Raw genomic sequence first — 26,119 nt, forward strand, 5'->3', positions numbered from 1 at the left:
GAGACCTCCCTGAGTCCCTTTCAGCATGAGTTACCCCATCATCCTGCACCCTGGGAATGAGCACAGAGGGTTTCTGTGTTTGCAGTGCTCGAGCTGGACCTGGCTCCTTTTCTGACCCCGTGCTGTGATTTCAGCTCTCTAGAGGATGGCAGAGGGGAAATGATGAGCTGTTGGGGATGGTTCCTAGGAACTGGACTTAGCAGATAACAGCAGTTTTTATACTATCATGAAATACAACGAAGATCAAAGGCCTGGGGAAATCACTGTCAATTAATGCTTCTGCTTTCCTTGGTTGTGAACACAGTGAATTAGGACAGGGTGCAAATTCAGGCAACTCTTTCTGCACCCCTTGATAGAAGTGGAAACTCTTAGAAATTTTTTGCCCTAGGTTGTTGAATCTTGTGGGATTTAAGCCCTAAGCTAAGTTTAAGTATCTGGTCTTTTCCCTTATAAGTTGATAGGAGCCTGTGAGAACTACTTTATCCTTCTTTGAACTTGTTGGGTGTCTTTTAAAACCCAGCCTGGTCCTGGTCCTGCTGATCTGCTGGTCTCACTAAGTCTGGGATAAGTTTTGTCTTCCCTTCCTTCCCTTCCTTCCCTTCCTTCCCTTCCTTCCCTTCCTTCCCTTCCTTCCCTTCCTTCCTTTCCTTCCTTCTCATATAAAAGAGGAAGGAGCATTTGGAATATTTTCAGGCAATCTGGTGTATGTAATTGATCTTTACCCACCTTGGGGTGTGTTTTGCAGTGCTTCCCATCTAGTTTTTCTGTTTAGTTTTGCCCCTGCTGCATTACTCAGAACAGATTTGGGCATTTCCTTCCCCCAGACCGTGTTGCTCCAAGCCCCATCCAACCCGGCCTTGAGGATTTCCATGGATGGGGAGTCCACAACCTCGCTGGCCAATGTTCTCCCAGACAGTCTGGGATTTTACACCCCACATCTCCTGCAGCAATTATCCTCGTGGACAAACTGCTCCTCACCTCCCTGCTGACCAGAGGAACCCCAACCCCACCATCTCCCAAATTCCCAAATATCTCCCAGCGGTGCCGGCACCGAGGGTCTGTCCCTGCCCCACACTGGAGGCTCTCAGTAGCCAGGCTCAGGGAGGGAGAGGAGACTGGGACGATTTCATAACTGAAGAATGTTGTTCCTTGAGGGAGAATCAAACCACCCTTCAGTTTTGCTTCACCTACAGCAGGAGGGGGGGGAGAAAAAAAACAGCTCAGTCGCATTCTTGTGCGGCAGATCCCCCAGGGTAGGAACATACTTGAGCTCCTACCCTGAAAGAGAGAAGGGGAAAAGGAGAGAGAGAAAGCAAGGAAGCAAAAATCTGTTTTGCAGCTTGGATTTTCAGATCTGCACCCAGGACCTGAGTGCAGCTCTGGTGTGGGTCAGTGGGGATCCCCATCCTCCCTCAGCAGCTCCCACAGCATCTCCCCTTTGCCTCACAGACTATCTGCACTCCTTTCACTGAAAAGGATCGATTTTAATGCCTCCAGGAAATCCTTCCCAGGCCCAAATCTCGCTGAGGCTGCCTCACTGTCTGGGCTGCCCTTGCTGCTGTGGGAGCTCATTGCTCATTCAGGAATGGGCTTGAGCTGTGATTCAGCAGTGCCAAACTGTCACCAGACTCTGGTCCTGTTAAGAGCCATGTTCTGATATCTCCTGTAAAACCAGACTTTTTCCCCCATCAGCCTTTTTAAGGAAAAAGATCTCCCATTTTTTAGCTAAGTCTATATTTATGTATAATTTTCTTTTAGCCAGGCCTAATTTCCAGAGGTCCCTTCCAACCCTAACAATTCTGGGATTTTGGGGTGAATTACAAATTAAACAGGACTGGCACTGATGAGCTCAGCTACCAGGGAATGGTGATGTCCAAGTGATCCTGACCTGCTGCTGGTGAAGGCAACCCTTGACCCTAAATCCCTTTTGCTCTTTGTACGTCTTCCAGGGCAGAGGAAGAGCAGAAATCCCCCATCCCACCCTATTTATTCAATTATCCAGACAGGTGTGGACTTTCTATCCCTGGGAGTGTCCAAGGCCAGGCTGGATGGGCTTGGAGCAACCTGGGAAAGTGGAAGGTGTCCCTGCCTGTGGGATGTGTCCCTGCCCATGGCAGGGGTGTAATGAGATGAGCTTTAGGATCAGGGCTGTGGGATGGGGTTTTTCTCCTCCTCTGTGGTCTTGGGAGTGTATGGACAGGTGTGCCACTTCATGGAGCAACATTCAGACAGGTGTCACTGTTGGGTCTTCCTTGCAAATCCCCAAGAAATGGGAGTTTTGGTCAGTTTGGACTACTTGGAATGCAAAAAAACAGGATTCCTGTATGGGGAAAGAATTGAGTCTGATTTCCTTCTCTCTACCTGGACGTAATCTGCTTATCATTTCTGATACAAAGACACTACAACTCATTTCTGGTCTCCCAGAAGCTCAAGTCTCAACTGCTGGACAGTGAAAGAACCTCCCACTTGAATTTTTGCAACAGTAATATCAAAAGGCAAAGTACTCTAATATTGAAAGGAAAAAAAACGGTAATATTGAAAGGAAAAATACTGTTATTTGTTTCTCCACCTGTGTTTTATGAAGTGGAGAAAACCATGGGAATGGCCACATGACCTGAAGTGACCACTGAGCCACAGCTCATGCTCATCCACTTGCCTGAGAGGCCTGGCAGTTTTTAATGCAGTTGTTGCATTAAACTTTCAAAGATGTTGAAAGATGTGGCTGTTGCATCTTTCAGCTCACCAAGGAGAAGGGGAGATTTTTGAGTTGCCTCTAAAAAGAGGCAGAACAAAACTTTGGGGGGTGTAGGAGAAGGACACCCCATCACTGACAGCAGAAAGTGAGCAGTGCAACCCGGCAGGCATTTTCCATCCCCAGCTGAAGTGCCATGCATTGGGAATTGTGCCTTTTGCCTTTATTTTAGCTTTTGTGGCCTGAAGAGGCTGTTCATGCTTAAGCTGTGAGTTTAGAGTCTCTGGGTGCCACGTGAGCTCCCTTTGAAACTCCTCTGGGCAGAAATATGAACCAATCTCAAGAGAAGTAATACAATTAAAGCTTATCATGGCCCTGTCTCTTTAAAGGACCTCAGCACATAATTAAGTCAAAATAAAAGTTTCCTCTCTCTCTCTCCTCCCCCCCCCCCCATTCAATAAAAGTAAATTACCTCCAACTATTTAAGCCCGCTGTTCGTTTAAATTTAAAAAGGGAGCCCTTGTCTATCTATTTCTTTCACTCACTCCCACCTCCTTCTGCTAAAGACTGGCCAGGGCTTTAAACCTGCCAGCTGGGCTGAGAAATGGTTAATAGTTATTGTGGAGGAGCAGCTTTTAATGAACTATTGAAGAATGATACATTGATGGAGTAATGGGAGTTTAAGTCTCTCTGTAATGAAACAGGTTCTCAGCGCCGACCCATTGTGGTGTAAATACGGCACGTCTCTCCCACTGTTTGGTCAGGGCTAAATAGCAGAGGCCAGAGGGGGGTCTGCTGATGGGGTCTCCTCTTTAGTTAATCAATCTGATTGGATTAGGGTCACTGAGATCCCTAATAATGTCAAAGGTTACGCCAAACTGGATTAAATGCTTTGTTGGAGAGGGCTCGGGTTCTTTCAGCCCCGGCCGGCAGGGCTTGTTTATTAGACTTTAACACTCGTGTGCAGCCTTGGGAAGCCACTCCTGCCCTTTCTGTGTGCACAAGGAGGTGGGAAGGAGCCAGGGCACGGGTGTCCCGTGGCTCTGCACCCATGGGATGAGCCCTGTGAGGATGTACAGTGAATTCCCCAGCGGACAAACGAGAGCCTGATGGGTGACCAAGGCCCAGGGGCATAAATTCATTCCGGAAATGATGGTTGGCTGCTGAGCCTGCTCCGAGGCAAATGTCGAGAGTCACAGCAGTGGTGGAGTGACCCTCTGCTCCTGTTCCCTGGGGTTAATCCTGTCTGTGGCCAGCAAAGCCCTGTCCTTTCACTGAATTCGCAGAATTCACAGAATTCCCAGAATGACCAGGTTGGAAGAGACCTTCAAGATCATCCAGTCCAACCCAGCCCCAACAGCTCAACCAAACCCTGGCCCCCAGTGCCACATCCAGGCTTTGTTAAACACACCCAGGCATGGGGACTCCACCACCTCCCCGGGCAGCCATTCCAGAACTTTATCACTCTTTCTGTGAAAATCTTTTCCCTGATATCCAGCCTGTATTTCCCCTGGTGCAGCTCGAGGCTGTGTGCTCTGGTTGTGTCAGTGCTGCTGCAGAAAGAGCCCAGGGCCAGCTGAGCACAGGCACCTTTCAGGAGCTGCAGAGAGTGATGGGGGCAGCCCTGAGTCTCCTTTTCTCCTGAGTCTCCTTTTGGTGCAGCTCCTTTTGGGCACCCACCAGGCTGAGGATGGGATGAAATATGGAGCATTTCAGACCACTGCATTGCTTTGCTGTTAAACTGGGGGGGTGTCTTGCCTTCCAGCACTTCCATCTCAAATCAAGGTGGAATGGGATCTCTCTGTCATCTTCCCCAGAATGACCACAAAGCCCAAACATTCCCTCTTGTCTTCCCTCACCACGTTCCTGCAGAAGACACTGTCCTACAGTGTCCTTCAGGAGGTGACACCAGATAACCCCTTTGAAGGTCCCCTGGCAGTGGAGACGGGCAGCACTAACAGTGTGCTACCATCAGGGATCTGGAATCCCTGATCTCCAGTGCCTCATTCCTTCCCACAGCAGAGCACACAATGCCTGTTCATGGCCTGACGTGACTGTCATTATCCAAGCAGGCTCCTTGCATGATCCAGACTGGAGAATTTCCCCTCCAGACTTCTGGAATGAAACCAAAATCTGAATTTGACTGCAACATCTCTTCCCAAAGGACATTTTGCTTTGACATATCACCAAGAGATAGACAGCCTCCTCTTTACAAATCTCCTCCACCGCTCTGGTGTTGACAACCAGCCCCTCTATTTTCTCTTCTAGCACTGACCATTTTCTTTGCTTCTCCCTAAAAAGTTAAAACTGGGGGGCCTGCAGAAGAGCAGTGGGTCAGCAGAACTTTGGGCCCTAGATGCCAGACAGTGAGACAGGTCGAGGTAGTTCCAGCTGTTGCTGGGGTCCTCCAGGGCATGATTCATCTGAGGTATTCCAGACAGTTTGGATTAAATTATTCACACCCTGACGTTTCTACATCTCTCCGTCAATCACTGAGGGAATCCAGGGAGACCGGCTCCGGATGAGAAGAGTCTTGCTCCCAGGGACTGCATGAAGGGCAGAGCAGGCATCTGTCTAGCTCCTGAGAGAGGGGGGATTCAAATCACATCCAGTTTCTTGCGGAATGCTGGGCACTGTCACCTTTGCTGCCAGGCTGATTTTGGGCTCGGCTCATTTGTGAAGTTTGGTTTATTTTGTACTCTAGATATTTTGGGGATAAGCCCCACGTGTTCTCTCTCTCAAGAAAGCCCAAACAAAGCTGTGTTCAAGGGTTGACTCTTCCCCATTGTGGATGAGGAAGCTCACCTCATGTCTGGTGAAATCCATGCGAGTTTTTCCCCAGATCAGGCAAGAATGGAACCAGACTTTTAGATTCAGTTATCATCCCTTGGAGTCACAAGTCTCCTCCATATTTTTTTTTTCTTGCTGTGTCATAACAGCCTCACTCCTCGGGCTCCCTGATGGGCCTGATCTCATCTCCCAGAGTTAGCTGTCAGAGTCTGAGCAGTCACCCCAGGCTCCCTTTGTAGTCCGTGGAGAGCAGCCGGCATCTCCAGGGAGCAATTCATCTGACCTATCTCAGACACCTATCTCAGGATAACATGAATCATAGCAAGATGTTTATTTCTCTCCATTGACTATAGAGGGAGCCTAGGGCTACAGCCTCAGACTTCCATGGGTGCTTCTTAGAGGCCCATTTTGGGGGCATATTGTTCCCACCCCTCACATTTCTCCTGTTGAAAGCAATCCTGACATCCAGCCCCTGCTGGAGAGGGGGTTCCATTATTTTAATAATGGAACAACATGGAAAGGATCTCCTGGACCACTGAATGCAGCCAGTCCCTTGCTATTGAAGGCATAACGACATCTCATAACCTTTTAAAATTAATCCCTTTAGCAGATCTCATCCTATTTTCCTGATGGCATTCTGGCATCTCAGTTGTCTCCGAGCCAAACAGAGTTTGGAGACTTCCCCCCTCCTTTTTCCCTGCTCTGGATCAGCCTTCTCCACTTCTGCAATAAAGTAAGGCATGAGCAGAAAGCCACAAGATACTGATCCATCCAGGAGGTTTGTTACATGTAGGAGGTACTCTCTCTCCTCTCTCTCATGAAACTCTTCCCAAGAGGATCTGATTTCCAGCCCCACCCCGTCTCCCTCCCCGCTGATGGCAATTTGGGCAGCTGCCCTGGTATCAACAACGGAGATCTACAAACTCTGCCCTGTAACTATGGGGAAGGAAACTGGAAGGATCAGGATTGAAAATGTGACTGTGCAAGCTCCTCTCGGCCAGCAGGATGCAGAAATCCAGAGGCAGGACGTGCCAGCCTCTAGACAGGAGCTCCAGTTGGGTTTAGTGGAAACTGAGCTTGGAGTGGGGAATGCTGCATGGGCTGAGGGGATGCTGCACTGCTGAGCCCATTCCAGCCTGTGGAAATTGAGTTAGGAGTGGGGAATGCTGCATGGGCTGAGGGGATGCTGCACTGCTGAGCCCATTCCAGCCTGTGGAAATTGAGCTTCCACTAAATCCAACTGGAGCTCTTCCAGACAGGAGCTCTAGTTGGGGTTAGTGGAAATTGAGCTTGGAGTGGGGATTGCTGCATGGGGTGAGGGAATATTGCACTGCTGAGCCCATTCCAGTCTGTGGAAATTGAGCTTGGAGATTCCAGTCTGTGGAAATTGAGCTTCCACTAAATCCAACTGGAGCTCCTCCAGACAGCTCCAGTTAGGTTTAGTGGAAATTGAGCTTGGAGTGGGGATTGCTGCATGGGATGAGGGGATCCTGCACTGCTGAGCCCATTCCAGTCTGTGGAAATTGAGTTAGGAGTGGGGAATACTGCATGGGGTGAGGGGATGCTGCACTGCTGACCCCGTTGCAGCCCAAATTCCCAAATTCAGCATTCCTGACCTGGGTTTTGGGTGGCTAACTCAGTGCAGGCAGCGTGCTGGAGCTGCAGCATTCTGGACAAGCAGTTTGGGGATGTCTGGAGGAGCTGTGGCTGCATCCCACAGAGTCCTGTGGGGGATTTGCAGCTTCCCCTGAGCCTTGGCAGGTTGCAAGGGCGGCAAACAGAGATGCTGAGGAAAGGTGCCAAGGTGTTATCCCTCAGCTTTTGGGAGCAGGAGTGCGCTGAGGTGGTGAGGAGCTCCTCCTCTTGCTGTTGGAGCCAGGTGGGACCATCAGAGGGGTCATTTCATCCTCTGGTGCCTTCTGAGGTGTCCAAGGACAAGCCCTGGGCAGGGACAGCATCACACCTGGTGCATCTGCCTCTCCATCCCCAGTGCCCTCGGGGTTTGGGGGTTTCTGAGGGGCTCTGACCTCATCAGCTCCCTGTGATAAAGTGAGCCTGGGGTAAAGACCTGGCTCCCGTGCATCTGGAGAGCAGACAGCCCATGGAAACAGCTGGAAACAGCTGGAAAGAGCTGTAAAGAGGCAACAGCCGGTGCAGGCTGCAAACCCTGAGAGCAGTGATGGGGAAAAGGAAATGGCAGCAATTCCAGGAGCTGATCCCGTTTGCTCTCTGTGCTCCCTCCACCTCCCACTCATCTGTCAACCCTGACATGCAGGAGCTTTTTGGTTTGGTTTGGTTTTTCGTTTTTGTTTTTGGGTTTTTTGTGTGTTTGTTTGTTTTTTGGGGTTTTTTTTGGGTTTTTTTTTGTTGATTTCTTTAGGGTTTTTGCAGGGATTTTTTTGGTGGTTTTTTGGGAAGGGGTTTTTTTTTGTTTTTCTTTTTCTTTTTTGTTGTTTTGTATTGGTTTTTGGTGGTGTTTCTTTGGCTTTTCTGTTTGGGGTTTTTTTGGTTTTTTTTTGGTTTTTGGGGTTTTGTTGGGGGGTGGTTTATTTTTCATTTTGTTTTTTTGGTTTTTTGGGGGGGGTTGTTTTTTGTGTTGGTTTGGCATGTTTGGGGTTTTTTGTTGGGTTTTTTTTTGTTGTTGTTTTTTGGTTTTTTGGGTTTTTTTGGCGTTGTTTTTTTGGGGGGAGTTTGTTTAGTTTTTTGGGTTTTGTTTGTTTGTTTGTTTTTTGGGAATTTTTTTTGTTGGTTTTTTTGTTGTTGTTGGTTTTTTTTTTTTTGTTCTGTATTTTGGTTTTTTGGTTTTTTTGGTGTTTTTGGGGTTTTTTTTTTTTCCTGGCTACTTAACCATCAGACAGGGGATCAGGGGAGGGCAAAAGCAGCAAGACAGCCCGTGGCTACAAAACCCGGTGCCGTCTCTCCCCGGCGTCGGGAGGCACTGGAAGCTCCAGCCTGGGGCTGCGCTCACAATGCGCGGAATTGCGGATTTATTTCCTCCCGCCCTTGCCCTCCTTCCCCTTTCCCCTGCTGCGTACATTCCCCAAAGAGGGCTCAGGTTGGTCGCAACAAGGAGCTCCCTCTGCCGCATCCCCAGAGTGCCAAGTCCAGGCGTGGGAGCTGGCCCTAGACAAAAGGGAACAGCAGAGGGAGCTGAATTAGCATCCCTTTGTCCCGGGAGAATCCCGGCCCCAAACGGGCCCTTGGCGCGCCACGGGAGGCACAAACACACACACACACACACACATGGATAGGAGCCAAGCAGGGAAACAGCGACAGCAAAGCCTTGGTCTCCTTCACCCGGATGCTGGGGGGAAGGGGGATGAGCTGGGGGCTGCTTTGGGATGGCTCCAGAACCAACCAGCCCTGGGTGGGTTTGGCTGGTTGAGGACGTAAATGTGTCTGCTACGTCCCAAAGAGCCAAAAGGAGTGGAAAATGTGTCTTCTATTCCCTCCTGACAAAGAGGGATCCAAGCTTGTGAATGTGGCTTTTCTTCCCCGGGAGATGCGTTGGGAGCTGGCAGTGCTGAATGGAGGAGGGGAGTTTAAGGGCAGAAGGGGCTGTGGGATCATCTGGGTGTGATGCCTTGAGAAGGCTGATCTAGAACAGAGAATAGACAGAGTTAAAGAATAAAGCAGGGATTTATTAATCCTAATCAATGGATGCACCTTGGGCAGCACAAGAGCCCAGCCAGGGCTGCACCCAAGATGAACCAAAATGGCCCCAAAATGCACCAGCGCTCCCGGGCTCTCTCCCTGGGATCAGTTCTGCTCCATTTGCATCTTGCAGTTCATTGTCCCATTCCAGCTTTAGCCCCTGCAGTCCCACCCTGCTTGTTTTTCTCTCTCCAGCCCACGGGGTTTGTGCTCTTGGGCTGAGATTTGGATCATTTGTCCTTGGTGCCCAGCTGGAGCAGGAATTGTTTTGTCTCCCTGCTCTGTGCACAGAGCTCAGCATGCCCTGATGTGAAGCTCAGACCCACACACTAAAGCACCACAGAATCTGAAAATATAAAAGCCAAACCCTGAGGCATCAGCTGGACTTAGTAGACATCGTATAATTATTCCTCTACATGTCTATCTACTGATGAGGATCTTACTCTTCTAGTGTATTAATTAAAATTGACTTCCAATCCTTAGAATCTGGTTTAAATCCAGAGAAGAGTAATAAACATAATCCTATTCATCCTAGCCCTATCACTGACCCTAAGCATCCTCCTAACCACACTCAACTTTTGACTCGCCCAAATAACCCCCAACAGGAATGATTTTCAGGAATGATTTTCAGGAATGATTTTCAGGAATGATTTTCCTCCTCTCCATCCTCAAGGAGATAAAGGAAAACCAGGGTGGATAAAGATGCCCTGTCTGGCTTTTCCTGTGATGGACTAGCATGGCAGAGGAATGGGAATGTCTCCTGCAGAGCACCATGGAGTTTCCATGCTTAATCCCTGCTGAGCTCTGGTGCAGGAGGAATCCTGTGCCTGGATGGTTCAGCCTCTCTCACTCCTTGTTTCCTCAGCCTAATCTTTCTGGGAGCATCTCCTTCAAAGTGAGGACTTGGCCATCTGAGCAGGTCTACAGGGTTTAGAGAGAGGCAGGGATCAGTCACCAGGAGGAGAGGGAATGGCTCAGGAGGGTTGGTGTGACTCTGGATTTCTGTGGTGCAGGTGAATGATGTGCTCCTAGGAATGATGAGGGCACAGCTGGCTCGAGGCTGAGCAGTGAGGACAAAGGAGGAAAGCAGGTTTTGGAGGGCTCCAAAATCTTGGGGCATGCAAAGAGGTCAGAGAGCTCCACCTGATGCAGGTGGGGAGTTTCCCTGTGCCACAGAAGTGGCATTTTTTTGGAAAGCAGCATGAGATGGGTGAAGCTGAGGCAGCTGAAGGCTGTGTGAAGCTGACCCCAAGCCATGAAGCCCTTCAGTGTGTGATGCTCTGTCTCCTGCCCACCTCCTGTGCTCCCAGGGCTCACAGAGATGCTCCTGGAGGGGCCACTGCCAGGTGGGCCCATAAAGGAGGGATGTGGATATGTCACAGTCTGGAAATGCTCCAGGGAAGGGCTTGAAGGAAGTTGTTGTGGGCTGGTTTTGGTCTGAGCAGGCTTTTTAAGGAGGTGGAAGGAACCTCAGGGAAGCTCTGGAGATTGGCTGGAGGTGACCCTAAAATCTGATGGCAAAGCCACCTATAGAATGTGAATTCTATAGAATTCATATTCTTCCTCTTTACTCAGAGGGTGCTGAGGCCCTGGCACAGGGTGCCCAGAGCAGCTGTGGCTGCCCCTGGATCCCTGGAAGTGCCCAAGGCCAGGTTTGACAGGGCTTGGAGCAGCCTGGGACAGTGGAAGGTGTCCCTGCCCATGGCAGGAGTGGCACTGGATGAGCTTTGAGGTCCCTTCCAACCCCAAAATTTGTATGCTGCTGTGAAAACACAAGGAGAGATGCAGAAAGCTACCAGATCCAGGGAAATGCAGAGCTGTCTTCAGGCCCTGGGAGCAGGTCCTGGCTGGAGAAACAGAAAGTGTCTTTCACTTTTTGTTCCATTTTGACCCATCTCACCTTTCCCAGAGGAGAAAAATCACGAAAGCACTATTTAAAATTTACAAAATACAGAGAAAATTTACAAAGCACTCATGACCCAGCCAGGGGCAGTGGTGGGGAGCAAGGCAGAGAAGAGAGGTTCTGGTTCTGGATGCAGCAGAGCAGATCCTCCTTCCCCTGCCTCTCCATTTCCCATGGAACCACCTGGATATCCCAAAGTAGGTCACAAGTAGGGCCCTGCAGCTCCTGAAGCACAATTTAGGAACTTTTATTGGCCTCCATGAGCGTTTCTCTTGCAGTTTGATGGACAGGGCAGCAACACTTCCCTGGTAAGGCTGCAGTTTGCTGACTCAGCACCTGGCACCATTTCCTCCTCCCCATTATTTCCAGGTGCTAAATCACATTCAATGATAGCTAATAATTATGGTTTATCCTTTCCTAATCACGCTGCTTTCCCAGGGAAGCTGTTGCCACAGGGGTGTTGTGGGTGTGTGAATGGGTGGGGAGGGCACCAGGAGATGTTTCTGCTCACCCCGAGCCATGGAAAAGTTGGAGACCCCTTAGGCTAAGCACGCCAGATTCAACATAGGAGATCTTGTATCTTGTCAAAAATGTGTTTATTTATTCTTCTGAGCCAGTTTTCCAGCAGAAAAAGAAGCTGCACCAAACTGGAGATGCTTTGCAGCTTCTCCTTAATTTCCAGGAAAACAAAAAATTCACAATTTTGGTTTTTTCCTGCCTTTTGTAATTTTTTTTTTTTTTATTTTTGCACATTTCAGATAGTTTCATTTGAATTATTGAAAATGAGGCATTTTAATTTCTTTTTAACTTAAATTCGATCTTATGCTAAAATAGAAAATCATTGAACCATCGTAGACTCACACCTTTAGTATTTTATAGAATATAGAAGTGGGTTTTATATTATTGAGGCTGAGTGATTAGTGGGAGTTATTTCCTGATCTTTCCTCTTTCCTGCCCTTCTTTTTTCCTGCTTTTCCTTTTCCTCTTTTTCCTTCCTTCCACTATGGAGCCACCCGGACTGGCTGGAAAAGGGTCAGGAAGGATTGGGATGAAAAATAAAAGTTGGAGAAAAATGCAGGAAAATTGAGGTGATGTTGGTGTTTTTTAGTGGGAGTAATTTCCTGATCTTTTCTGCCTTTCCCTTTTCCTGCTCTTCCCTTTTCCTGCTTTTCCCCCTTCCAGCTTTTCCCTCTTCCCGCTTCAGCTGGAAAAGGGTCAGGATCCAAAGGAAAAGACTGGGGGGGGGGAAAAAGGAGGAAAATGGGGGTGATTTTTGGAAGGGATTTTTAAAGGTCTCCTAGTCCAAGCCCTGCCATGAGCAGGGACATCTTGGACTGGGTCAGATTGCTCAGATCCCCATCCAGCCTCACCTTGGATGTTTCCAGTACACGTTAAAGCCACTGTGACATCCCTGAAATCCTCACACCAACATGACATAAAGCCATAAAGTCTTTTTTTTTTTTTTTTTAAGAAATAGTGAAGTGTTTGTTTTGTGAATTGATTTTTTTTAAGGATTCCCAACATATTTCCATATTTAACCTTATTTTTCACATATACTTTGCTCTAACACCCACCAGTTGTTGGACAAGCCTCTTCCACTGGTGCTGGCTACAAAATATTAGTTATTCCAAGTCTGGAGAGTGGGGTAGATGCAATTTAAAACCATATGGATCAGCATTCCAGCTGGAAAAGAGCCTGTAATCACTGGTGCTGCAACTCAGTGAGGTCACTGCATCAAGCCCAATTCACCACATGCATTTACCCATTTTATGGGGTTGACCACTACTGTGGTTGGCTAAAAGCTGAAAGTATATTGGGCTTTTCTTGGTAGGGATGGGTCTTCAGATATTTAAGAGGCTTGGAGGTGGTTTGTAAATGCAGGGCTGCACCTTCTTTTGTGAGGTTTGTGACTCGTGGTGCTTTAGGCTTTTATTTGGTTCCATCGACGCTGCCAGAATAAGGAGGGTGCTCTTAGCTCAGGCTGGGGAAATTCAGCCTGGCTTAAAATGGCAGAGGAGCTAAGCTTGGTCCTGATTGGGATCAGGCAGCTTGGGACGAGCCTGAGTGTGGGATGGTGGCTCCTCGTCCTGCTGTCACCACAGGTGATGCACATCAGCCTGGTGCTGTACCAGGACTCCCTCAGAGGCTGGGGGTGGTGGTGGTAGCTCCTCTGGAGCTGATCTGAGCAGGAAAACCCCATCCCAGAGTGACCCAGCCTGCTGGGCACAGCCCTGCTGCCCACAGCCAGGCCAGAGACCACCAACCCAATATTGCAGAGCCACACGTGATCCAGGAGCTGCTGCTAGGGAGTCATTCCAGCCCTCACAGCTTGAACCGAGCTCCTCGCCCAAGATAAAACTCAAACCTGCCTTGGACCTCAGCCAGGCAAGTGCACAAGCTGCCCTGCCATAAAAACTGATTTAACCCAACTGAGGTTAACCAGCTTGGGTGAAAGATTTGTCTGCCTTGTGTAAAACTCACCACATGGGAGCTCTTCATCTCAGTGCTTGACCTCTAAGCAGCTCTGTGAGACTGTGGGGATCTGCAGGTAGTAGGAATTTTATGTCTTGGGTTAAAAAAAATGTATTTATTCAAGAGGATTCTGAGCATCACAGGCTTCGTGTTGCGCTCAGTATTAAGCTAAGAGCAAACACCGAAATTAAAAATAATTAATTAATTAAAATCAATAAAAAGTAATCAAATAATGATTTTTTGAAATGAAAAGAATCCCTGCAGTTCCTCTCCAAACTCTCTCTCTCTGCTTTGCTCAGCTGAGCTCTCAGTTCCTGAACTCTGTGTGGGATTCCACCAATCCCCAAGATTAGCACCAAGGCTGGTGGTGATGCCCAAAACACTATTATCCACAACAGAACAAACATGGAGATTGGAAGGAAAACATCCCAAAATTCCCACTGTAGCCAAGAAACAGCACCAAAAAAATTGTGCATCTTCAAGAAAGTCAAGAGGACGGTGGGACCTAGGAGTGATTTATGGGCAGGAAATAACATTTATAACATTTCTTATCAGCATTGGCATTGTTCTACCGCAGGACAGGATTGGGCAGTGTGTGGGTGACCCAGCTTCTGCCTCTCCATGCCAGGAGGCCCAGCAGAGCCATGGCTGAACATCTGAGCAGTAATTCCCATCTCCAGAGCAGCAGTGTGGCCTCCAGGACAAAGCCAGGAGCCACCCCTGATTTCCTCCACCCACGGACAGCTTTCCACCCTGCCCAGCTCAGATCCATTGTCAGCACAGGAAAAGGCCCCACATCCCGTTGCCAGTGGCTTAATCCATTCCTTCCCTGCCCACAGCCCATACAATAACACCCCACTGAGGGGATCCACCTCCCAGGAAATCCTCCTTTAACACCCTCCAAAGGAGCAGCCAGATTTATCTCTGCTGTTGTTCTGGAGAGCTCAGTGCAGACTCATCTGTTCTAATCCCCTCTTTAAGGTTTCCAGTCGAGGCCTGTGCTCCCATATTAGCATTTCTGACAGCTCCTGGGTGTGCCCTGCAAGGCTCCATGGAGGGAAATCACCTTCCAGCAGCTCCTCCAGGAATCCCACTATCCCTCTCTGAAGGCACAAATGGAGGAGCTTTTGGAATGACCCCATAAAAATTCCAGAAATGGAGACTTGGGTTAAATGGGGCTGGAGATCTTCTTCAGAATGAATCTCATGGCTCAGCCTTTGCTGGAGAGTTTGGGGACTGTTCCTTCCACATGCCATTTTCATTTGGCTCCTTTTTGATGTAGCAGATTTTGAGATTTCCCAGAGTCAGACTCCTGGGGTGGTTTAGGTTGGAAGGCACCTCAAAGATCATCCAGTTCCAACTTCCTGCCATGGGCAGGGACACCTTCCACCATCCCAAGCCCTTTCCAACCTGGACTTGGATTCTTCCAAGGATGCCCCCCCCACACCAAATTCTCCTGGGCAACTTGTGCCAGGCCCTCACCGCCCTCTGGGTAAAGAACTTCCTGACTTTGGTAGAATTCACATTCTGGAGGTGCCTTTGCCACCTGTTCTAAGGTCACCTACAGGGTGTGGGATGCTCACAGGTTAAACAGCAATGGCTTTAAGCTGGAGGAGAAGAGGGTTAGGTGGGATATTGAGGAAAAACCTGTTCCCTGTGCCCTGGCACGGGTTGCCCAGAGAAGCTGTGGCTGCCCCTGGATCCCTGGCAGTGCCCAAGGCCAGGTTGGACAGGGCTTGGAGCAGCCTGGGACAGTGGAAGGTGTCCCTGCCAATGGCAGGGGTGGCTCTGAGTGATCTTCCAGTTCCTCTCCAGCCCAAACCATTCCATCATTCTGGGATTCCACGAAGCACCAATACATCCACTGAGCTCCTGGATGATGTTGCCCCACTGACCAGACTGTTTGGACCATGTGATTCACAAGCTCCAGAATTTCCACTCCTCTCAGCTGACCAGGGAGAAGCATCTGCTTGTTGGGATGCATTTTCCAGCCTGGAACCATCAGCAGCTTTGTTGTGCCAGGAGAAATCCCAATTTTAGTCCTGCAAACCTTTTGCTGGCAAGTCTGGAGCTGCAGAGAAGAATTGAACCATTTACATGATTAAAGGTTGCTGGACCAAAGTGATCAGAAAGATTCAGCAGGTTCTCCAAGCCCAGCATGGGCACAGATCCACTTGGGAAGGAGCTCTGGGCATGGAACTGGGTTTTCCTCAGAGCGACTCCCACGAGAGCTGGGTGTTCTCAGCTTCTCTCAGGATTGATCTCTGCACCTGCAGAGCGAATTCCTCTAAATATTGTTGTGGTTTTGGTGGCTTTTCCTTTATAATATCAGAACCTGATGCTTTGATTAGAGATAGGGAGGTGATGATGGGGGGAAGGGTGAATCTGACAGTGTTTTCTGGTATTTAGTCCCTAATTGAAATATTACCTTGAGGTATTTATAAAAAAAATATTAAATTGGCCCAGATATTTTTTTTATGAATAAGGCTTTAATTAACTTTTTACATATTAAATGTACATCAGTGGAAATAGTTAGACAAATAGCAGGGGTGTTAGTCATGCAGAAGCAAAGGGATGATTCAGTCAGGGACTGCTCGTGTTACAGCAGCCTCTCCCTCCCAGGGCACATGTGAGAGATGCTGAGAGGGAAGGGAAATTAGCATCAGGAGCGTGGAGAGGGAACAAATTCAAAAAAAGGCCAGGAGAAAGGCGAGGTTCCCAGTGGAATTAGAAATTAAGGGCTCCCTTGCTTACGCAGGAATAACTCACAGAGCCCAGGGAGCTGAGCTCTGTTACACAACTCCACAGCTCCATCCTCCCCTTCCCCTCACTCCCACCCCCTCCAGGTGAACTGGACAAGTTCTCTCCACGTCCATCCCATGGCAGGGCAGAGTTTGGGAAGAGCAGAGTAACGGAGAGGGCAGCGAGGTGTGAGCAGGGATGGGGTTGCTGTTGATAATTGCTGCCCTGAGATGCATTGGATGTCTCTGCTTCGGCCCATGCAACTGAAGAACGAGTCTGGACTCTTCACTTTTCGGTCTTGAGGCTGTTTATTAATTCTCATCTATAAAATTTTCTTTCTGCCCAGCCGAGATCTGCTCAGCAGGGCAGCCACAGGCACTCTTTGTGTTGTCCTTTTATACTACAGACTACATATAACATATTTACACTTAATTCCCAATACCTATCACCCGTGTTAGACAGTGCACTTCTACTCTAAACCAGTCCCAAAGTGCCAGCATCACTGCAGAAAATGGAGAACAAGAAGAAGAAGAAAGAAGGCTGTACACACCCAGATTCTTCTATCTTGTCTCCATAACTCCCATACCAAAAATCTTAAAATCTACATTTTCACCTTATAAACATTTTGTAATTACACCATTCAAACCTGTGTGACTTTCACGTCCTCATACAAAGTTGGCAACTTGCTCCAAGGGTCAAAATCAAATCCCCAGGTGTTCTGGGCAGCGTGCCAGGGTCTCTGAGCCCCCCAACGGGGTCCTTGGCAACTCTGGACACCCGGAGGGATGCGCTGAGTTCCGATAGGGCGGGAGCCCCAACCTGGGAGGTTTTGGAGAACAAATCAGAGCAACATCTGTCAGCATGGCTCAGGCACACTGGATCCTGCCTTTGGGCAGCAGGGTGAGAGGTCCAAGTCTGGGATCTGGGATTTTAAGTGCTTCTGGAGCACGTCTCGGGGTCTCTGTGGCCAGGATGACCCTGGGGTGTTAGAAAGTCTCTTTTTCCAGCCTGGCAGCTGAAGAAGGAGTCAGGATTCCTTGGCTCTGGTTCTCAAGGTTTTTATTCTCTCTCATCTATTCCATTCTTTCTCTGACCTGCTGAGATCTGTCCAGCACATCAGTTCATGGCACACTGACCACCCTTGGGGTGGTGTTATCTTTTTGTACTAAAACCTACGTGTACTTTATTTACAATATTTTTCCAATCCCTATCACCTATGTTAGACACTCTGTCTCTACTCTAAACCAATCCAGAAGTGCCACCATCACCCAGAAGATGGAGGCCAAGAAGAAGAAAGAAGAAAGACAAGGCATGCCCAAATCCCTCCATCTTGGCTTCTGAACCCTCATTCTAAAAACCCCAAAATTCAACTTTTCTACTTTGTAACAAACTAACTATCATTCTACTTAAACTCTCGTGGCTTGTAACTCCTCACACAATGTTGGTAATTGCTTCCATGGGTTAAAACCAAAGGCACAGGGGTCTTTGTCTTCGTGCCAAGGTCTCTGAGACCCTTGCCAGGGTCTTGAATCCTCCAGGGCACCCAGAGGGATGTCCTGGGTTCTGACAAGCACAGGCTGAGCCCTGCCAGTCTATCCAGTGCAAAGTCAAATTTGTATCATAAACAAAGTAAGTTTTTCTAGGTAAAAAAGAGTATTTTAATACCAAGATGCACCCCTAATCACACTGGCTTAATTTTCTGCCACTTCCACTGAATTAGACATAAATTACACCAGGCCAAGAGGAGAATCAGGCCACGTGTTTTTCTGCTGATGGCCAAAATATATATTTTTACTTGACTCGATTTATTCAGTATCTGATTTGCATAGACATTTCCAAAGGCTGTTCAGTTCTTTTTTTTTTTTCTTTTTTTTTTTCCCCCAGTTTTTTTGCACTTCACATGTCATCTCCCCCCTACTCATTACACAGGGCAGCAGCAGTGTTGCCACCAAGGGAGCTCACATTTAACAGCAAGAGAGGAATCTTCAGCAATTCCCATCCCAAGGGACCGCAGGATGCGGAGCTTTGATTTTGTTGCTCTAAGATAGACAAGGATGAAAGCAATGTGCACTGGCAGGAAATCCTCAAGGTGCTGGGTTCCTCCAGCAGCCTGAAAAGTGCCTTTCCCTCCCACGAAAGCCACCAAAATCAGAACAGGTCATCACCTCCCCTCCAATTAATATCACGGATAAGGAGCCATGAGTTGTTCCCACCAACTCTGGAGAGCACACAGCCAGGGCTGGGGGGTGTGGATGCTCTTCAAGAACCTGAAACAGAACATCAGATGTCAAATCAGGATTAAAATCAGCCAAATCAGGAATAAAATCATGTCCAGTCCTCAGATATGAAGGCAGGGTTGATAGAAGAACAAGCAGGCATTTGGTGAATTGTCAGCAGCCAGAATGAGAAGCCAAAGCTGGAACTGTGAGTTTTCTTGCAATCAGGTTGGCAAAGCTCTGGAAAAAACTCAGAATGTGAAAGAAAAGAAGAAAATATACTGCAATGACACATAACTTGAGCAAGGGAATGGTTCATCAAGGGATCTGTTATCATTTGGCTTAAAGTGGGTGAGCCCAGAGACAGGGATTGAACCTGAATCAAACCCCAGAGCACCTCCCTGCTCTCCCCATTGTCCCACTGCCCTGGTCCCTTCAGAGAGACCCCAGTCCCAGCCCAGAGGTTATTCCCAGTCTGGTCCCCAGTGCTTTCCTTGCCTGGGAGGGCAAAATCCATGTGGAGTTCAGGCTGGAAGAGATCATCTCCAGAGGAGAGAGGATTCCTGGATGTGAGGGCTGAGCAGTGCACGGCACAGGGCATCTCTCTGATTAGAGGTGGTCATTATTTGAGCTTAAGAAACATGGATAAAACAAGGGAAGCACCAGATGAATGATATTGGTTTGTCTTGTGAATACAAATGATGCCTGATTAAGAAAATTATCTGGAGGTGTTTGGTATCCTCTGCTTCCACAGCAGGTTATTTGATTTTGGGGTTTTTTTTTTGAGGTGAAATAGCCCATTTATATTGGTGAGGGCAAGGTGAGAGCTTCACTGTTTTAAATCACAAGCAGATACAAGTTCTGGCTATTTTAGTGCTGTTATTATTATTATTATTATTATTATTATTATTATTATTATTATTATTATTATTATTATTATTATTATACATCTGTCAATGATTTGACAGTGAAGCCAATGAAGAGCAACTACAAATCACATTTCTGTGGTCTCACATTCACCAAGAGCACAAGGTCTTATGAATATGTCTTATTCAGGGAATATCAGATTCAGAAGTGTTTGGTATCTTCTGCTTCCACAGCAGGTTATTTGGTTTTTTTGGGGGTATTTTTGAGGTCAAGTGGCCCATTTATATTGGTGAGGGCAAGGTGAGAGAGAGCTTCACTGTTTTAAATCACAAGCAGACACAAGCTCTGGCTATTTTAGTGCTGTTATTATTATTATTATTATTATTATTATTATTATTATTATTATTATTATTATTATTATTTAACATCTGTCAATGATTTGACAGTGAAGCCAATGAAGAGCAACCACAAATCACATTTCTGTGATCTTATACTCACCAAGAGCACAATATCTTATGAATATGTCTCATTCATGTGTGACAGATTCAGAGGTGTTTGGTATCCTCTGCTTCTACAGCAGGTTATTTGATTTTTTGGGGTTTTCTTGAGGTCAAATAGCCCACTCACATTGGTGAGGGCAAGGTGAGAGCTTCACTGTTTTAAATCACAAGCAGATACAAGTTCTGGCTATTTTAGTGCTGTTGATATTATTATTATTATTATTATTATTATTATTATTATTATTATTATTATTATTATTATTATTATTATTATTATTATACATCTGTCTATGATTTGACAATGAAGCCAATGAAGAACATCCACAAATCCCATTTCTGTGATCTTATATTCACTGGGAACACAAGGTCTCATGTCTTGTTCAGCGTGTGACAGATTCCCAGGAGGTCCCATGCCATGTATTCACTTTCTGCATTTTGCTCAGCCTCCCAAACCCAACCAGTGACATTTTCAGCCCAACACAATGGCAGCCTGGCTCCTCTTGGTGGCTGAAATGAAACTTTATTTTAATTATTTATTTATCGAAATGATGCTGTAGAGGGTGAAGTCTGCTTTGAAATTGTGGTCAGGATAATTTTCTTCCATTTTTAACCTCTAGGACTCATTTCTCCATATCTGGGACCAGCACCAGGCTGATCACCAGCTCACAGACTTTTCTCAGCCATGCTGGCAATGCACAACATAAGGAGGAAATTTGGGGTTTTTTCCACTTTTTCTCTTCTGATTATTTTGATTGTGTCTAATTAGGATTGAAAGATTTAAGGGAATGTCTCAAAACACGGCTGTTGGTCAGGGTGAAAGAGCAAGTTGTGATCGGACGGGGGGGATGGTTTTAAGGTGGAGAGGGAATGGTTAGGTGGGATTTTGGGAAGGAATCCTTGGCTGGGAGGGTGGAGAGGGCCTGGCACAGGGTGCCCAGAGCAGCTGTGGCTGCCCCTGGATACCTGGAGGTGCCCAAGGCCAGGCTGGATGGGACTTGGAGCAAGCTGGGACAGTGGAAGGTGTCCCTGCCATGGCAGAAGAGTTGAAACCAGATCTCTGATGTCCCTTCCAACCCAAACCCCTCTGTGGTTCCGTGGTTCTATGAGAAATGTTCCTTGTTTCTAAGGGCCATAACAATCCATGCATGATAAAGTTATTTATCCACCCGGGGCGGCAGATGTGTTCATGGCAGGTGGAGCTGCTGGAAAGGGAACTGTAGCTCAGTTTTTGGGGTTCCTGTTTTGGTTGGGTGAGGCAGGGGATTTTCTGGATTTCCCATCTTTAGGAGCTGAGTTCCTTCAGCAGTGTCCCCACGTGCACCCCCCCCAGTGATGGAGATATTTCAGACAAGTGTTCAATATATTAACTCCCTTTTCTGCTTGAGATTTATACAAGAGCTCCAACTATAAGCAGAATATCTGTTATCCCCAGCTTATCTGCTGACTTAAAATTGCTTGTAAATCATCCAGCCTGTGTCTGGGGCTTTGCAACTTCCTTATTCCTTGGTGTCTAAATAGATCTGAAATTCCCCAGCATTGTCCTCGGGTGTTTGGGATTAGAAAGTGGGAAGACAATGGTGGCTCTCCATCTCACAGGTGGGCAGCTGGGGCAGAGGAGCTGTTTGAAAGTTGTGTTTTGTAGGACTGAGCCCCTTCTCCCTTAGGGGCCACAAATCCAGCCTCCAAACCATGCTTCCTCTCACGAGCTATTTATAAAAAGTGGCTTTTGTGCTGTGGGAGCTACATCAAATTTTTCTCCTTCCCCAACTGGGTGAAACTGAAACCCACAGGAAAAAAAAAAAAAAACAAAAACCAAAAAGAAATACCCCAAAAAGCCCCAGAAAACCAGATTGCCCAAGCCTGCTGCAGGGAGGTGAGCAGCTCCTCCAGCACCCAGACCCCCTCCCTTCTCCAAATGGAGCCTGCAAAGCAAAAATTTCTGCAAGCCGAAAAATTGCTTAATTGCCTCAAATTGATTCCATGGTTTTATTAAGATATTTTCCCAGCTCTATTATGGTTAATTATTTGTATTACAGTAGACTCTGAGGCCCCAAGCAGAGATCAGGGCCCCATTGTGCTAAATAGTGTACAAGCACTTAATAACAGAACCATTCCTTGCCCCAGATAGCTTGCAATTATGTGGGGAGCTGCAGTGGAAACACACCACAGCTCATGTGAGCACCTTTTAGGAGAGGTTAATGAGGATTTTGGAAGCCAAGAGGGTCCCTCACGAGAGCCTGTGCAGCCCCACTCTTCCTGCTGGGCTCCAGTGGGAAAACCTCAAAGGAGAATCTTGATGTTCAAGCAGGAGATGAGCTCCCCACCTGGCTTAAGGCTTTGTGAGGGGAATCAAGAGGGGAGAAAAGTGGGGAAAACTGAACAGGTTCCTGTGCTGCTTTCCCCTTCACACCTTTGGTTTGTGCTCAGGGACTGGGCTGCGGGAGGTTCGTGAGGGAGCTTGTTATCCTGGGGATTTCCAGCCCTGCCTTGCAGCTGCAAAGCTTTCCTCTGCTCAGGTAAATGCTGAGATCCAGCCTTGCAGGGACCCTGCTTCCTCCCAGCCCCAGTGAGGAAGTGGAGCAGAAATGCAGAAGGGGAGCCCTGTGTGTCTCCTTCTCCCTCCTCCCACCCCACCCCACTCCAAACCTCTGTGGCTGCATCTCACCCATCATGGGAGATCTCATCTATGCAGGGATCAGCACTGGGGGAGCTTCTCCACACTTCAAGCAGGTGGGGAGTGTTTTGAGACCTCAAAGCCTTGCTGGAGGTGATGTTTGGGGCTGGGAGTGGGACAGGTTTGGGGTGAATGGGCCCTACCCAATTTCACCTTGGCTGCTTCCAGGGATGGGGCATCCACCACCTCTTTGGACAACCTGCTCCAGTCCTTCACCACCCTCAGCATGAAAAATGACTTCCTTATGTCTGGATCCACATCTTTTTAGTTTAAAACCATTGTCCCTGATTTAGTTCAGCAGGCCCTACTGAGAAGCTGCTGGTTCAAGCAAGGACGTTTCTTGTACTCCATGAGCTGCTGAGCCCTGGGTGACCCTCAGGGGCTGCACATCTCTGCATTGCCCGCCTCTCCCCGGGGCTGAGAGGATGTGAAAAGCAGCAAACTGTAGCCCCCAAACCAGGGGAAAATCCAATTGTTTCCAAGCTCTAAGCTCAGGTCTCAAGCAGAGCAGGAACCTCTGGAGATAACGCCGTGTCTGTGTGTGTGTGTGTGTGTGTGTGTGTGTGTGTGTGTGTGTAAAACGGCCTCGCCAAATCCCCCAGCTTTAGCAGGGCTTTGAAAAAGATCTGGGTGGTGATTCAAAATCCAGGTTATGACCTGTGACCTTTGGATGAGAAATTGTTGCCATTTAGGATGTGTTAGGAGGTCCATCCTTTTCATCAAATGCGTGTTTCTTCTTGCTGCGGGAGGCAATCACACCGGTATATCATTAACTCGCAGAAAAGGAGGCTGTAAAAGAAGTTGATGGGGGACCTTAGCCCACACCCTGCTGGGGTCTGCTCGGAGCACAATATCCCAGCGACCATGAGATTAAGCTAAAGAGAAAAGTGAAAATGCTTTTCACGATTCACACGCCCTTTAGATTGTTTTATTAAACCATTTGAATAGGGATTTCCCTTTCGGCCGACAACGGGGCCCGGCCAATGCATAGTTCTAGGTTGCTATGACTTAGTTGGTGCTGGCTAATCACAAGTGAGGGCAAATTTCATATAAAATATCTCGGCCCATTGTCAACCTAATGCGGCGTGACAGTGGCAGCACAAAGGGGGATTCATTCCCCCCAGCAGGTAATAAGGACGATTTGCCATACCAACCAGGCAGTCTCGAGGGGGGCTGTCAAATGCGATCAGAGCAGCGAAATGGAGCCTCGCATTCCATTCTCAGGTGGGCGAAGGAGATCCTTTTGTTCAACCATGTTGCTTCTGATAACAGAATACAATTTTTTTTTTTTTTTTTTTTGCTTCCCCTGTATCCTACTGACCGTTGGGGCTGTTTTGCATGGCGCTTTTTGGGGCCTTCTTTTTCTTGCCTTATTTATTTTTTTTTTTCCCAAAGCTAGGAGGGACCCCAATGATTCTTTAACCTGGAGAATCTCACCCCAGTCCTTCCCTGCTCCTTTTCCTCCTTCCCCTTTCATTGAGAACCCTGTCCTGGCACAATGAGCACCCTGTATCTCTGCTAATCACCCCCGATTGGCACACACAGCTTCCTTTTGTCCGGAGCCTCCCAGGGATGTTGGGGAGACCAGGGGCAATTCAGGGCGGATCGAGAGGACCGTGCTGCTCCAGGACGATGGAATATTCAGGAGAAGGCATTCATGGGATGGAGGGAGGGGGGGATCAGAACGTTTCACACATGATCAAGCCAACAGAAAGACAGATAAAGCACTAAGCAGGGTAGGTAGGGAGACATACACGGCAATGATTAGATCAGCAGAGAGATAGGGCGATAGGGAGAGAGATAAGGGAATGTTTGCTTTGCAGGCATCAGACTCGGGTAACTGATACCAGACCGTCCGGCTGATTTGCCTATCTCGGGGGTCTGGTTACCTGCGAGATCACCTGGGGTTGTTTTGACAGTGGCTAATTAGGGAGAGCATTCCAGCCTCCCAGCCACGCTGGGCTCACAGGCAGGGCAGCAGGGAGCACTGGCCCTGCTCCCAGGACACAGGGCTTGCAGGCTGCCCTGGCGTTGGGCAAGCTGGCTCTGCCTGTTCCAGGCACAGCCTGAAAAGTTTAGGGGTGCGAAAAACCTTTGGAAGTGCGTAAAACCTTTGGAAGTGCGTAAAACCTTTGGAAGTGCGAGGAAAGTTTGGAAGTGCGAGAAAGGTTTGGAAGTGCGAGAAAGGTTTGGAAGTGCGAGAAAAGTTTTCGAGGTTTGAGCACGACACTGGAGGTTGCAGCTCTGTTGTGCAACGAGAACCATGAGCAACCAACAGGGAGAAAGTGAAAAGAAAATGAGAATGACAGAAGGCCCCCATCAGTCAGATGTTTTGGGGAAACTTGGCCTTCAGGATTTTACAAGCTGCGCTAATCCAACCTCCTTCAATCCAACATTCCCTCTTATCTGGATCGCCTTCATGTTCCCTGGCAGGAATTGCCCATTTAATAATTTCCCTCCAATGAGCTGAATCACTGCTAATCTGATCAAATGTCTTTTTAGGGCCTTTCATCTTCCCAGGGATGTGTTGACACTAGCACAGCTGGTTCAGAGGAAACAAGAACTCAATCAGAACTCCGTTCAAAACACAGATGGGACCCAAACCTAACCTTTCCTTTCAGATATGCAAAAGTGTGGTTAACTTCTTGTTATTATGCATTTGCATAAGTCTTTGCAAATTTAGGGGCCTGATTTTTAAGTGGTTAAAAAAGCCAGGCAAAGCCTGGAGCTGGATTTTGATGAGAAACTGTGCAGAGCCAGCTGGGCACGGAGCTGGCAGGGCTCTCTGTGAGGAAGGGGACAGGCTGTGGTGTCACACGGAGCTGTGGGACAGCTCCCGGTTGGCATCACCAGGAGCTGAGGGTGGGTGCTGCGATTCTGCCAGAGCTGCAGCTGCTCTTGGAGCCACCCCCATCCCAGTCCAGGGAAAGCCTCAGTTGCCTGCAGCCCCCAAGGACTGCTGTTTTGGTGGAGTGAGTTTCCCTAGGTTTGGAGATAAAACCATTCGGGAATGCTGCTGAAGAGGAGGGGATGTGACACAAGGCAATGGCAGCAGGAGCCTGGGGAATGACTCCAGATCTTTCAGGCCAGTCTGTGGAACTCTGTGGAGACTGGAGCTGTGGATTCCCATCCCTGGAAATGGTCAGGGCTGGGCTGGATGGGGCTCTGAGTAACCTGGACTAGTGGAAGTTCTCCCTGCCCATGGCAGGGGCTTGGAAAGAAGCAATCTTGAGGTCCCTTCCCATCCAAACCGTTCTGATTCTGTAATTCTCTGACTGCAATCTCACAAAGAGATCTTTGAGGAATGCAATTAATGATCCTTCTGCATCCAAGGGATCCCAGGCAGCCATTTAGGCTCTGCTCCTGTTCAGAGGTTCCCAAGGTCTTTAGGACAAGATTGATGGGGTTTATATAACCCTGGGCACACCTTAGTGCAATGCAGAGCTACTCTGGAACATCCTGAGCTGCTGCCAAGACCTGTAACTAGGTGAGGTGCTGGTTAGAAAGTCTCCATGCCCAAGAATAATGGAATAGTTTGGGTTGGAAGGGACATTTAAAGGTCCTCTAGTCCGACCCCTTTGCAATGAGGTGACCACAGCTCAGCCCTGG

General features: G+C 48.0%; 1 protein-coding gene across 1 annotated transcript in view; it reads left to right on the plus strand.

The window, feature by feature from the left end:
- WNT3A (Wnt family member 3A) overlaps positions 1-26,119 on the plus strand; it is a 102,616-nt gene that overhangs the window by 63,142 nt on the left and 13,355 nt on the right. The window lies entirely within an intron of this gene.

This window comes from Molothrus ater, chromosome 1, assembly GCF_012460135.2.
Source record: "Molothrus ater isolate BHLD 08-10-18 breed brown headed cowbird chromosome 1, BPBGC_Mater_1.1, whole genome shotgun sequence".
NCBI lineage: Eukaryota > Metazoa > Chordata > Aves > Passeriformes > Icteridae > Molothrus > Molothrus ater.